The following is an 11773-nucleotide window of genomic DNA, read 5'->3' as shown; positions in this document are numbered from 1 at the left end:
TCTCATGAATCGAATGTTTAGAAATACTATCACGAATACATTTGGATAATGTTTAGATTTAGTTCTGGCCTCTACAATAGAGCAAATTCATATTGAGCGAGATGGCCAGCCTTTGTTATCTGAAGATGACTATCATCCTGCCCTGATTCGCTCAATAGAAGTTAATCTAAAAACTTAGTATATTGGACAGTAGATCAACTTTCCGGCATCATAATTGTAATAGAGCTAATATTCAATTACTCTTTGAATTACTGAACACTTATGATTGGTCAGAATTGAATGGCATTGAAGACAATAACAGTACTTTAGATTGCTTGTATAATAAATTCTATGAGATTCTTGATTATTGCGTTCCTCTGACTAAGTAGCCTATAGTAAAGGAACTTATCCAATATGGTATAATAAAGAACTAATACAACTAATTCGAAATAAGGAGTGCCATAGGAAAAGAAGACATCGTAGTGAATATAGTATGACAGAGTTCAAAACAAAAGAGCAGTCCTTAAAAGAAAATAAGAATAGCGTATAAAGAATACATTCAATGCATACAAAGTATTATAGCTAGTAATAGCAAAATCTGTTGGCACTTTTTAAAGCAAAAGTGGACCAATAATCAAGAATGTCACAGACATGTACTGAATGATAACACTTTAACTTCTATGACAGAAATAGCCGATGGATTTGCCTCTTACTTCAAAAGTACATAGACAATAAGTAACACCAAAAATAATGAACAGTATATTCTAGAGGTACTGCAATATAAGGAGCTTGACATGCTAAACATTTCAGTGGTATCTGTTGATGATGTTGAATGTGCTATAAAAAGGTTACAATCTAAAAGGAATGCTGGTCCAGATAATATACACCAATATGTAGTGAAAGGATGCAGAGATGCTCTTGCATATCCACTTTCTATAATATTAATAAATCTCTGCAACAAAAAATATTTCCTCATTTGTGGAAGGCAGCAGGAGTGTGTCCAATTCACAAGGATGATAATATTGAAAACAAATAATTATTGATTCATTTTCATTTTCGTCAATACTATCAGTCTTATGCGAAGTGTTTGAGGATATACTTTACTGAAATATCTATCGACATGTTGGGTAAATCATCATAGATCAACAACATGGCTTTATGAAAGGGAGATCAACAAGTTCAAATTTAGTAAACGTTACCAATTATGTGTCATATATTTTAGATCAAGGAGGACAAGTGGATGTCCTATACACTGACATGACAAAAGCGTTCAATAGGATTGATTATCATGAACTTCTAAACAAGGTTCACAGTTTTTTAGTCCTGAACTGGCCGAATTGTTTAACTCCTACTTCAGGAATAGATTTCAATTTGTTCGTTTCGAAGGGGTAGCTTGATCAATGTACAGGGCAATTTCAGGCATAAACCAAGATTCAAAATTAGGTCCACTGTTGTTCATTCTGTTCGTTAATGATATAGGTTCTATATTGAAGAACTCTCAATTTCAGTTATATGCCGATGACATTAAAATTTACAGGAAGATTACTTCAAACAAAGATAACAAAAAATTACAACAAGATCTCGTAGCACTGGTTGAATGGGGAAAACACAATTGAGGCAGTGAGTGAGAGAGTGGGCTAAGCCGAGATTTTAACAAAATTGAGTTATTGGTACCCTTGTGTAGGGCTTCCTTCCTTTCTTTTTTAAAGAACATATTTTCTGTGAATTACTCATCTCACGTTTATGCTGCGAGAGAGTGAGCTATGCCAAGCAGCTAGAAGCATTCAATGTGTGCGCTGTCTGTCGGCTATGCGAGCTGGTCAATCGCTGCGCTTATCCTCAAACACGTCTTGTTAGTTGTGTACAAAATGGCGGACAGTGAAGGAGAAGTAATAGTGAGTCGCTGTGAAAAACCTAAAAAACGAGTTAGAAATTATGATAAGTGTAAACGGGCTAAAGTGTGTAGAAATTTCGGATTAGAGTAGGCTACACGTTAATGTGCCGGAAGGAGGCGAATCTGAACGCGAAGGATCATCATCATTTACCAGCTCGAAAGTATCACCTCATGTGGATCTCAGAGGTAAACACGCTAATTAGAAGCATAAGTTAAGTGATTAAGATGAGAAATCAGTAATGTACCATATTAAGAAAAAAATCCCTTTTATGTAAGTCACTAAGTAAGAAGGTTAAAAAAAAGTTCATTCGAGTTGTGAAATCAGTTGCAGAGATGTACGGTATACAAAGAAGAAAGAGATGATACTGGAATGAAGAGCGTTAGTTGTGGCACATACAGGACTATATTTAATACGAAATTTAATATCGGCTCTAGCACAGCTGAGGATGTAGAGGAAGACTCGGGTATCTAAAGATACTGAAATGTTTTGTTTACTCGGGAATTACTTCAATTATTTTAATCAACTGAAGTTCCAAATATTTGTTATAAAAAATGAAGTGAAATAGCGTATGGCTTTTAGTGCCGGGATGTGTCCGAAGACTTCGGTTCGCCAGGTGCAGGTCTTTTCATTTGACTCCCGTAGGCGCCTTGCGCGTCATGATGAGGATGAAATGATGATGAAGACGACACATACACCCAGTCCTCGTGCCAGGGGAATTAACCAATTATGGTTAAAATTCCTACCCTTCCGGGAATCGAACCCGGGACCGCTGTGACCAAAGGCCAGCACGCTAACCATTTAGCCATGGAGCCGGACTGTTATAAAGGACTAAATGTTTTATAGTAACCAGGTAATGAAGGCAATCCTTGTGTAGGTACTGTTAGCGATCCTATAGGTAGTAATGCAAAGGTTATTTCGTTCGGTTGCTTGCAGGTGGAAAGGGCCTAAAGAGCCGGTTGAATTATGGAATTACACCCTGTAAATAATTTTCCTAAAGAGTTCGAAATGTATGCTTTGAAATTGTAAACAATAAATGATATGTTAATAGGAATGTTTTTCCCATTATTAGAGCAAACACAAAACTCTAAATATCTCAGTTCCACCCAACTCTGGCATAGCCCACTCTCTCACTCACTGCCTCAATTACTTTCAATTCACTGTTAAGAAATGTGAATCAATCATCCTTACTAGAAAAAGACAACCAAAAATCCATTCTTGTGAAATGAACAGTATCAGCCTAAAAAGAGTTGAAGAAAAGAAGGATTTAGGAGTAATATTTGATAGTAAATTTCAGTTCAATATACACATAAATAACGCCGTAAATAAGGCCTACAGGAACCTAGGATTTCTAATGAGAAACACAAAAAAATTCAAAAATATCAAAGCTATAATACAGATATACAGTTCACTAGTTAGAACAGTAATAGAGTATGCATCCATAGTCTGGAATCCGTCGTGTATTAAATGTATAGAAGAAATAGAAAATGATCAAGCTAAATTTCTAAGATATCTGCATTTCTGTATCTCTAAAAGTAGTGCAAAATATGTGGCATATAGTGTCTTAATAACAAATTTTGGGGTAGATAACTTGCATGCTAGGAAAACATTAACGAGTGTAAAATACCTACATATAATTCTCAAAGCAGATAACTGAGATTCCTCCACCAAATAATCCTGTATGCACCATTTGGAAGTAATAGAAATAATTTAACTTTCTTTGTTAAAAGGTCAAACACAAGTCACAATATTAATTCAACATTAAACAGACTACGTCAGTCAATTAATAAAATTCAAAACGTGGACATATTTCACGAGGGGAGTATCTTGTTAAGGTCACTAGAAAATCAATGACTTATTGAAGAGGCACTTTTCCAATCATAATATTTTTGAGTGCTACGTTAATCAATTATATGTGCCGAATTAATGAAAGTTTAATTTTCGTGTGAATTTCAATTCAAGAATTTAAACAAACTGTAGGAATACATTTAGACAGACTGTAAGTGTCTATTTCTGAAAACAAGTGTTTATAAAATGACATTCAATTTAATAATGAATTTATTAAAAACCAGTGTTTATATTTTCTGAAACCATGTTCAATTTATGAATTTCCAGTTAATGATGAATTTAGAAAGACTATAGTATTTCATCTGAATGGTTTATGAAAGAAAGTGTTTATTTTTGAACTTCTGAAATTCGATGTAATAATGAATTTAGAGAAACTGTAGGGTTTCATATAAGTAATTCATGAAACAAGTGTTTATTTTTGAGCCACATTCAATTTATGAATTTCAATTCAGTATCTTAAATAGACTCTAGGTATCAATCTAGACGGACTGCAGGTTTCTTATAAGTGTGATTATTGAAAACAAGTACTGATTTTGAACATTTTATAGACTCATGAAAACACATTCGACGTGCGAAATTTATAAAGGATAAATTTATCTTCATCTTTATTTGCATCAGAGAGTTTCTGAATTCCAATTTTGAGTTGATCTTATCAATGAAAGATTACATTTTCAAGATAATTTCAAGAGCTCAAAAACCGAGATAGGAAAAAGGTTATTTTTCATCAAGATTTTTAATAAATTAATCAGGAAAAAGTAACATTTATTATTTCGCCCTGCGAAATCCCATTTCTGTACCGGAAGTACCGCAACTACCTGAGACCTTTCCCATGCTCAAGAGCCCAACAACTTTTCTGGTACAGTATATTTTAGGAGAAATTGAAATAATAAGTTAAAACACACACTTACCACTGTCCATACTTCATAACTATAGTGTTAGGTTTCATGTTTTAATTTTTATTGTAAATTATTTATAAGAATAGAAATAAAAGAAAATGTTCTGTAAGTGGACAGAAATACCTGTTGAGCAATAAATCAAATAAATAAATAAATAAAGAAGGAAAGAAAGAAATAACTTACCTGAAATATGGACAAAGTGTGTCGAAGCCAATGGCCAATATTTTGAAAAAACAAAAAATCAATTTCCCTTGATAATTACGTGTCCTCTTTATCACAAAACCCTGCAAGAAACTTAAGCATACACCTGGTAATTCAATGAGATTATCAGGAGATTAAGGTTGTAACTCAAGGGGAATATCATCAGATTAAGATTTTAACTCAATGAGATTATCAGCAGATTAAGATTGTAACTCGAGGAGATTATCAGTAATTTAAGATCGTAACTCAATGAGATTAACGGCAGATTAAGATTGTAACTCAATGATATTATCAGGAGATTAATATTGTAACTCGTAGAGATTGTCAGCAGATTAAGATTGTAACTCAAGGAGATTATCAGCAGGTTAAGATTAACTCAAGGATAGTATCAGCAGGTTAAGGTTGTAACTCAAGCACAATGTCAGCAGATTATAACTCAAGGAGATTAACAGAAGATTAAGATTGTAACTCAAGAAGATTGTCAGCAGATAAAGATTGTTTCCCAAGGAGAGTGTCAGCAGATTAAGACTGTAACTCAAGGGGATTGTCAGCAGATTAAGATTGTAACTCAAGGAGATTGTCAGAAGATCTAGATTGTAACTCAAGGAGATTGTTAGCAGATTAAAATTGCAACTCAGGGAGATTGTCAGCAGATTAAGATTGTAACTTAGTGAGATTATCAGCAGATTACGATTGTAACTCAAGGAGATTGTCAGCAGATTAAGATTGCAACTCAACGAGATTGTAAGCAGATCAAAATTGTAACTCAAGGAGATTGTCAGCAGAATAGTATTGTAACTCAAGGAGATAATCAGCAGATTAGGATTGTTACTCAAGGATATTATCAGAAGATTAGGATTGTAACTGAAGGATATTGTCAGCAGATTAATATAGTAACTCAATGAGATTAGCAGCAGATTGAAATTATAACTCAAGGGGATTATCAGCAGATTAAGATTGTAATACAAGGAGATTATCAACAGATTAAGGTTGTTACTAAAGAAGTTAATCAGGAGATCAAGATTGTTACTCAAGATAATTATCAGAAGATCAGGATTGTAACTCAAGGAGATGATCAGCATATTAAGATTTGTAAATATTGAGATTAACGAAATTAACATCTCAGAGAGTCAATATAACGATACTTATGTGAAATCAACTCAACAGAGTAAATAACCGAATCGTGAGATGATTAATTGCTCAAGAAATTGTTAAAATCTAAATGTATTTAACTGCCAGATCGACTTGATAAAAGTTTATTGTTGAAGTAGACAAATTTCCTCAGACTTGTGAATTACGCTATTAGGGAATAATTTTATGTTAAATTGTTTATTAAATAAATGCCTTGATTCTGGCTGGACTATTTCGAGTATTTAAGTTTATTTCATTTAATTTACTAATTCATTTTAAGTAAGGTTAATCTTGGTGCTCTATTTTAAGAGATGATATAGAAATTCAAGTTCGGAGTAGTGCTGTCCTATTTACAACTCGGTAAATAATTTCCACATTAACATTTCTAGAGCTAGGATAACAGAAACAACAACCAATCAATATCGATCTCCATTTAGGGCAGTCGCCCGGGTAGCAGATTCCATATATGTTTTATTACTAGCCTTTTCTTAAATAATTGCAATGAATTAGGAAATTTATTATACATCTCTCTTGGTAAATTATTCCAATCGCTGACTCTTCTACATATAAATCTATATTTGCCCCAATTTGTTCCCTTGAATTCCAACTTCATCTTTAAATTGTGATCTCTTCTACTTTTAAAAGTACCATACAAACTTATTCGTGTACTAATTTCGTTCGCCAAATCTCCACTGACAACTCAGAGGAGCAGCTTGTCTTATTTCTTCCAAGTCATCCCAGCCCGAACTTAGCAACATTTTTGTAACGCTACTTTTTGTCGGAAATCAACCAGAACAAATCGAGCTTCTTTTCTTTGAATATTTTCCAGTTCTCGATTCCATTAATCTTGGTGAGGGTCCCATACACTGTTACCGAACTCTAGTTGAGGTCTTACTACAGACTTATATGCCCTCTCCTCTGCATGCTTACTACAACCCCTAAATAGTCTCATAATCATGTGCAGCGATCTTTACCCTTTATTTACAATCACATTGATATGATTACCCCAAAGAAAGTCTTTCCTTATATTAACACCTAGGTACTTACAGTGATACCCATAAGGAACTTTCATCCCCATCAACATAGTATTTAAAACTCATGGGACTTTTCCTATTAGTGAAACTCACAACTTGACTTTTAACCCAGTTTATCATCATACCATTGACTGCTGTCCATCTCACAACCTTACTGAGGTCTTTTTGCAGTTGCTCACAATTTATTTATTTATTTATTTATTTATTTATTTATTTATTTATTTATTTATTTATTTATTTATTTATTTATTTATTTATTTATTTATTTATTTATTTTTTATTACTCTATAACAGTAACATCATCCTCAGAAAGCGTTACGGTAACTCTTATTCCAACTCTTTATTCATATTATTTATAAATATAAGAAAACATAAAGGTCCAGCAATTCTGCCTTGAGGAATTCCCCTCTTAATTATTACAGGGTCAGATAACGCTTCGCCTATTCTAATTCTCTGAGATCTGTTTTCAAGAAATATAGCCAACCCATTCCGTCACTCTTTTATGTACTCCTATTTCTGCCAGTAGTCTCCCATCGTCAACCCTATCGAGTGCCTTAGACAGGTCAAACGCGATACAATTCATTTGACCTCCTGAATCCAAGATATCTGCTATATCTTTCTCGAACCCTACAAGTTGAGCTTCAGTGGAATAACGTTTCCTAAACCCGATCTGCCTTCTATCGAACCAATTATTAATTCTGCAAACATGTCTAATATGATCAGAAAGAATGCTTTCCCAAAGCTTACATTGAATGCATGTCGAAACTTAATGTCCTGTAATTTGCAGTTTTATGTATATCACCTTTTCCCTTATACACAGGGGCTACTATAGCAACTCCCCATTCAATTGGTATAGCTCCTTAATGCAAACAATAGTCAAATAAGCACCGGTACTTCAGATATGGTACTATATCTCAACCCATTGTCTTTAGTATATCCCAAGAAATCTTATCAATTCCTGCTGCTTTTCTAGTTTTTAACTTCTGTACCTTATTTTAAATGTCATTTTTATCATAGGTAAATTTCAATACTCCGTTAGTATTAGTCACGTCCTCTATCTGCACATTTTTCTTGTAACCAACAATACATACTGCTGACTAAGTACTTCTGCCTTTTGAAATTTCTCGCATACACACTCCGCTTTTTCATTAATGATTGCTGGAATATCCTTCTTGGAACCTGTTTCCGCTTTAAAGTACCTATATATGCCCTTCAAATGTTCACTAAAATTTGAATGACTGCCAATTATGCTTATATAGGATACGACGATGAGGTTTCAGTGGATAAATGCATTTTTTTTGCAAATAATAATCAGAGGAGATGGATAGGTTTCCTTGCTATGTTGGCACTTGAATAATACGATTTTACAAGTTCATCTAATATTAATTTATGTTTTAGATTGCCAGTAGTGATGAGTGTGAAATTTTGTCTGAAGAATTCCAGACGTACTTGATTTCAACTGAGCTCACCAATACAGAAAGTAGTTAATGAATGTAAATTTGTTCTCCACCAAGATAACGCTTTTATTAATAGACTAGCTGCAGTACCCGGCGTTGCCCGGATAGTTTTTGAATGTTTACCTTTAATATTTGTATTACCAGTTAGTTAAGTGTGAAGTGAATGCTTATAGAATTCTTTTTGAGATGTTGATTTTACGACTTATTTTATAGTTTTAGAGTTTTTTAGACGTATCTGATTTCAAGTTTTAGATTACCGGTATTTAATTATCGAGTAAACACTAATCTCGGTCATTTCATACTATTTACTTTTAAGCTCTTCTCAGCTCCTGCCTCGATGGAGGCTGAACGTTGACTTAAACGGTATCCACAGCGTCACAGTTCGTATCAGCGACACATAAACAATGGATTTCGACATTAATATTGGTTATTTTCCTTATTTTTACACGTCAGCCCCTCTCATTCCCCAACACCAGCGGGGGCTAGGTGTATCTGACCTCCACAGTAATGTTTTCTATATATAGTAAGTCATGTGTATACCAAGTTTGATTGAGAGATATGCTAGAACATACACACATACATCCTTAAACTCTGTCCCTTTGGACGTTTTCAATGTTTTGCCAGTTCTCATCCGCCTGCCGATTAGGACTGAGCTTTATCTTAAACGGCATCCAGAGTGTCACAGCTCATCTCAGCGACCCCGAAAACTATGGATTAGACACAAATTTCGGTTGTTTTCGGTTAATTTTTACCTTTCGCCCCTACTTTAGAGGCTAGGAGTCTCTTACTCCTATGGTATATTTTTCCAGACAGTAGGTCCTGTACACACACATGTGTCTATTCTCTCGGTCATTTTCGACATTTTGTTTTTCACTTTTTCTCACCGCTATGCGAAAGGAGGCAGAAATTGGACTTCTATTCATCTATAATTTTATATATCACGCCCCCTACCCTGAAGGAGGCTGAACTTGTTTTAAAAGATTCCGTAGTGTCACTGTTTATCTCAGTGACCCCGAAGAGTATGGATTGGGCAATACTTTCGATGATTTTTATATATCAGCCCCATCGCCCCACCCTGCCCCTAAGGGCGCCTGGGGTGCCTTACCCTCACATGGTTTGTCTCATGTTACTAAAATTCCGGACTGCCGCTATTCATCTCAGCGACCCCAAAAACTGTGGATTCGACACTAATTACGATTTTTTTAAATTATCACTCCCCCTTGCCCCCCACCCTAAAGGGGGTTGAACTTGGAATTAAAAAATTCCCGGGATGTCACTGTTCATCTAAGCGATCCCGAAAAGTATGGATTCGACACTATTTTCGTTTATTTTTATATATGACCCCCTTGCCCCCCGCCCCTAAGGGTTCCTGGGGTGTCCTATCCCCACGTGGTTTGTCTTCCGATACTAAAATTGCGGAGTGTTACTATTCACCTCGGCGACCCCGAAAACTAGATATTCGACACTAAATACGATTATTTTTATATCTCACCCCCCTTGCTCCCCACCCCAAAGGGGTCTGAACTTGGACTTTTAAAAAAAAATTGGAGTGTCACTATTCATCTCAGCGACCCCGAAAAGTATGGATTCGACACTATTTTCATTATTTTTATATATGACCCCCTCGCCCCCCGCCCCGATGGGTTACTGGGGTGTCTTACCTCCACGTGGTTTGTCTCCTGATACTAAAAATCCGGAGTGTCGCTATTCACTTTGGCGACCCCGAAACCTATGTATTCGACACTATTTTCCATTATTTGTATATATATCACTACCCCCTCGCCCCCACCCCAAAGGGGGCTGAACTTGGACTTTTAAAAACTTCAGAGTGTCACTATTCATCTCAGCGACCCCGAAAAGTATGGATTCGACACTATTTTCGTTATTTTTATATATAACCCCCCTCGCCCCCCGCCCCTAAGGGTTCCTAGGGTGTCTTACCCCCATGTGGTTTGTCTCCTGATACTAAAAATCTGGAGTGTCGCTATTCACTTTGGCGACCCCGAAAACTATGTATTCGACACTATTTTCCATTATTTGTATATATATCACTCCCCCCTCACCCCCGCCCAAAGGGGGCTGAACTTGGACTTTTAAAAAATTGGGGTGTCACTATTCATTCCAGCGACCCCGAAAAGTATGGATTCCACACTATTTTCGTTTATTTTTATTTATGACCCCCTCGCCCCCCGCCCCTAAGGGTTCCTGGGGTGTCTTACCCCCACGTGGTTTGTCTCCTGATACTAAACATCCGCAGTGTCGCTATTCACTTTGGCGACCCCGAAAACTATGTATTCGACACTATTTTCAATTATTTGTATATATCAGCCCCCCTCGCCCCCACCCCAAAGGGGGCTGAACTTGGACTTTAAAAAAATTGGGGTGTCACTATTCATCTCAGCGACCCCGAAAAGTATGGAATCGACACTATTTTCATTTAATTTTATATATGACCCCCCTTGTCCCCCCGCCCCCAGGGGTGTTTGGGATGTCTTACCCCACGCGGTTTGTCTCCTGATACCAAGTCATAAGTGTATCAAATTTGGTTGAAATCGCTCCAATGGTTTGGGAGGAGATGTGGTACAAACCCACCCACCCACATACATACAATGACTTTTATATATATAGATGTCACTTCACTTTTCTTGTGAGTGTCATTGATTTCCTTTGTCCCAGTCCGAATTGATTTGGGTAGGCCACAGGAAAGGTCTACACCTAGGGATCCCTCGTGTATATCGACTGAGTAGAACCGGGTAACGCGGACACTGTCCTGCACTTTCTATTTACTTCATATTTTAATCGCCTGTATTCTTTTCTGCCCTCCTCATGTTTTCATTCTTGTACTTTCGTCGTTCATCAATTAGATCTAGTATCTTCTGAGTTATCCATTGATTCTTAGTTGACGTTTCCTTTCTTTCTAACCTTTCCTCAGCAGCTCTACTGTCCTCATTCTTCACGACTGTCCATTCTTCCTCTATTGCGTTTCCTTCAGCCTTTTCATAGTCCTTGTGCAACATGTTCCTTGAAACAAGCCCGTACACTCTTTTCTTTCAACTTGTCTAGATCCCATCTCCTTGCATTCCTTCCTTCATTACTTCAATTTCAGATGTAATTTCATGACCAAGTTGTGGTCAGAGTCCACGTCCACTCCTGGGAAATTCTTGCAATCCAACACCTGGTTTCTGAATCTCTGCCTCATCATAACGAAGTTTATTTGATACCGTTCTATGCCTACAGGTATCGTCCACATATACAACCGCCGTTGGTGGTGTTTGAACCAAGTATTAGCAAGGACTAAATTATTATTGATTTAGAATTCAACCAGCTGACTTCCT

The sequence above is a fragment of the Anabrus simplex genome, chromosome 5, assembly GCF_040414725.1.
Source record: "Anabrus simplex isolate iqAnaSimp1 chromosome 5, ASM4041472v1, whole genome shotgun sequence".
In the NCBI taxonomy this organism is placed as follows: domain Eukaryota; kingdom Metazoa; phylum Arthropoda; class Insecta; order Orthoptera; family Tettigoniidae; genus Anabrus; species Anabrus simplex.
The sequence above is the reverse complement of the archived record's forward strand: the minus strand, read 5'-3'. Positions refer to the sequence as shown.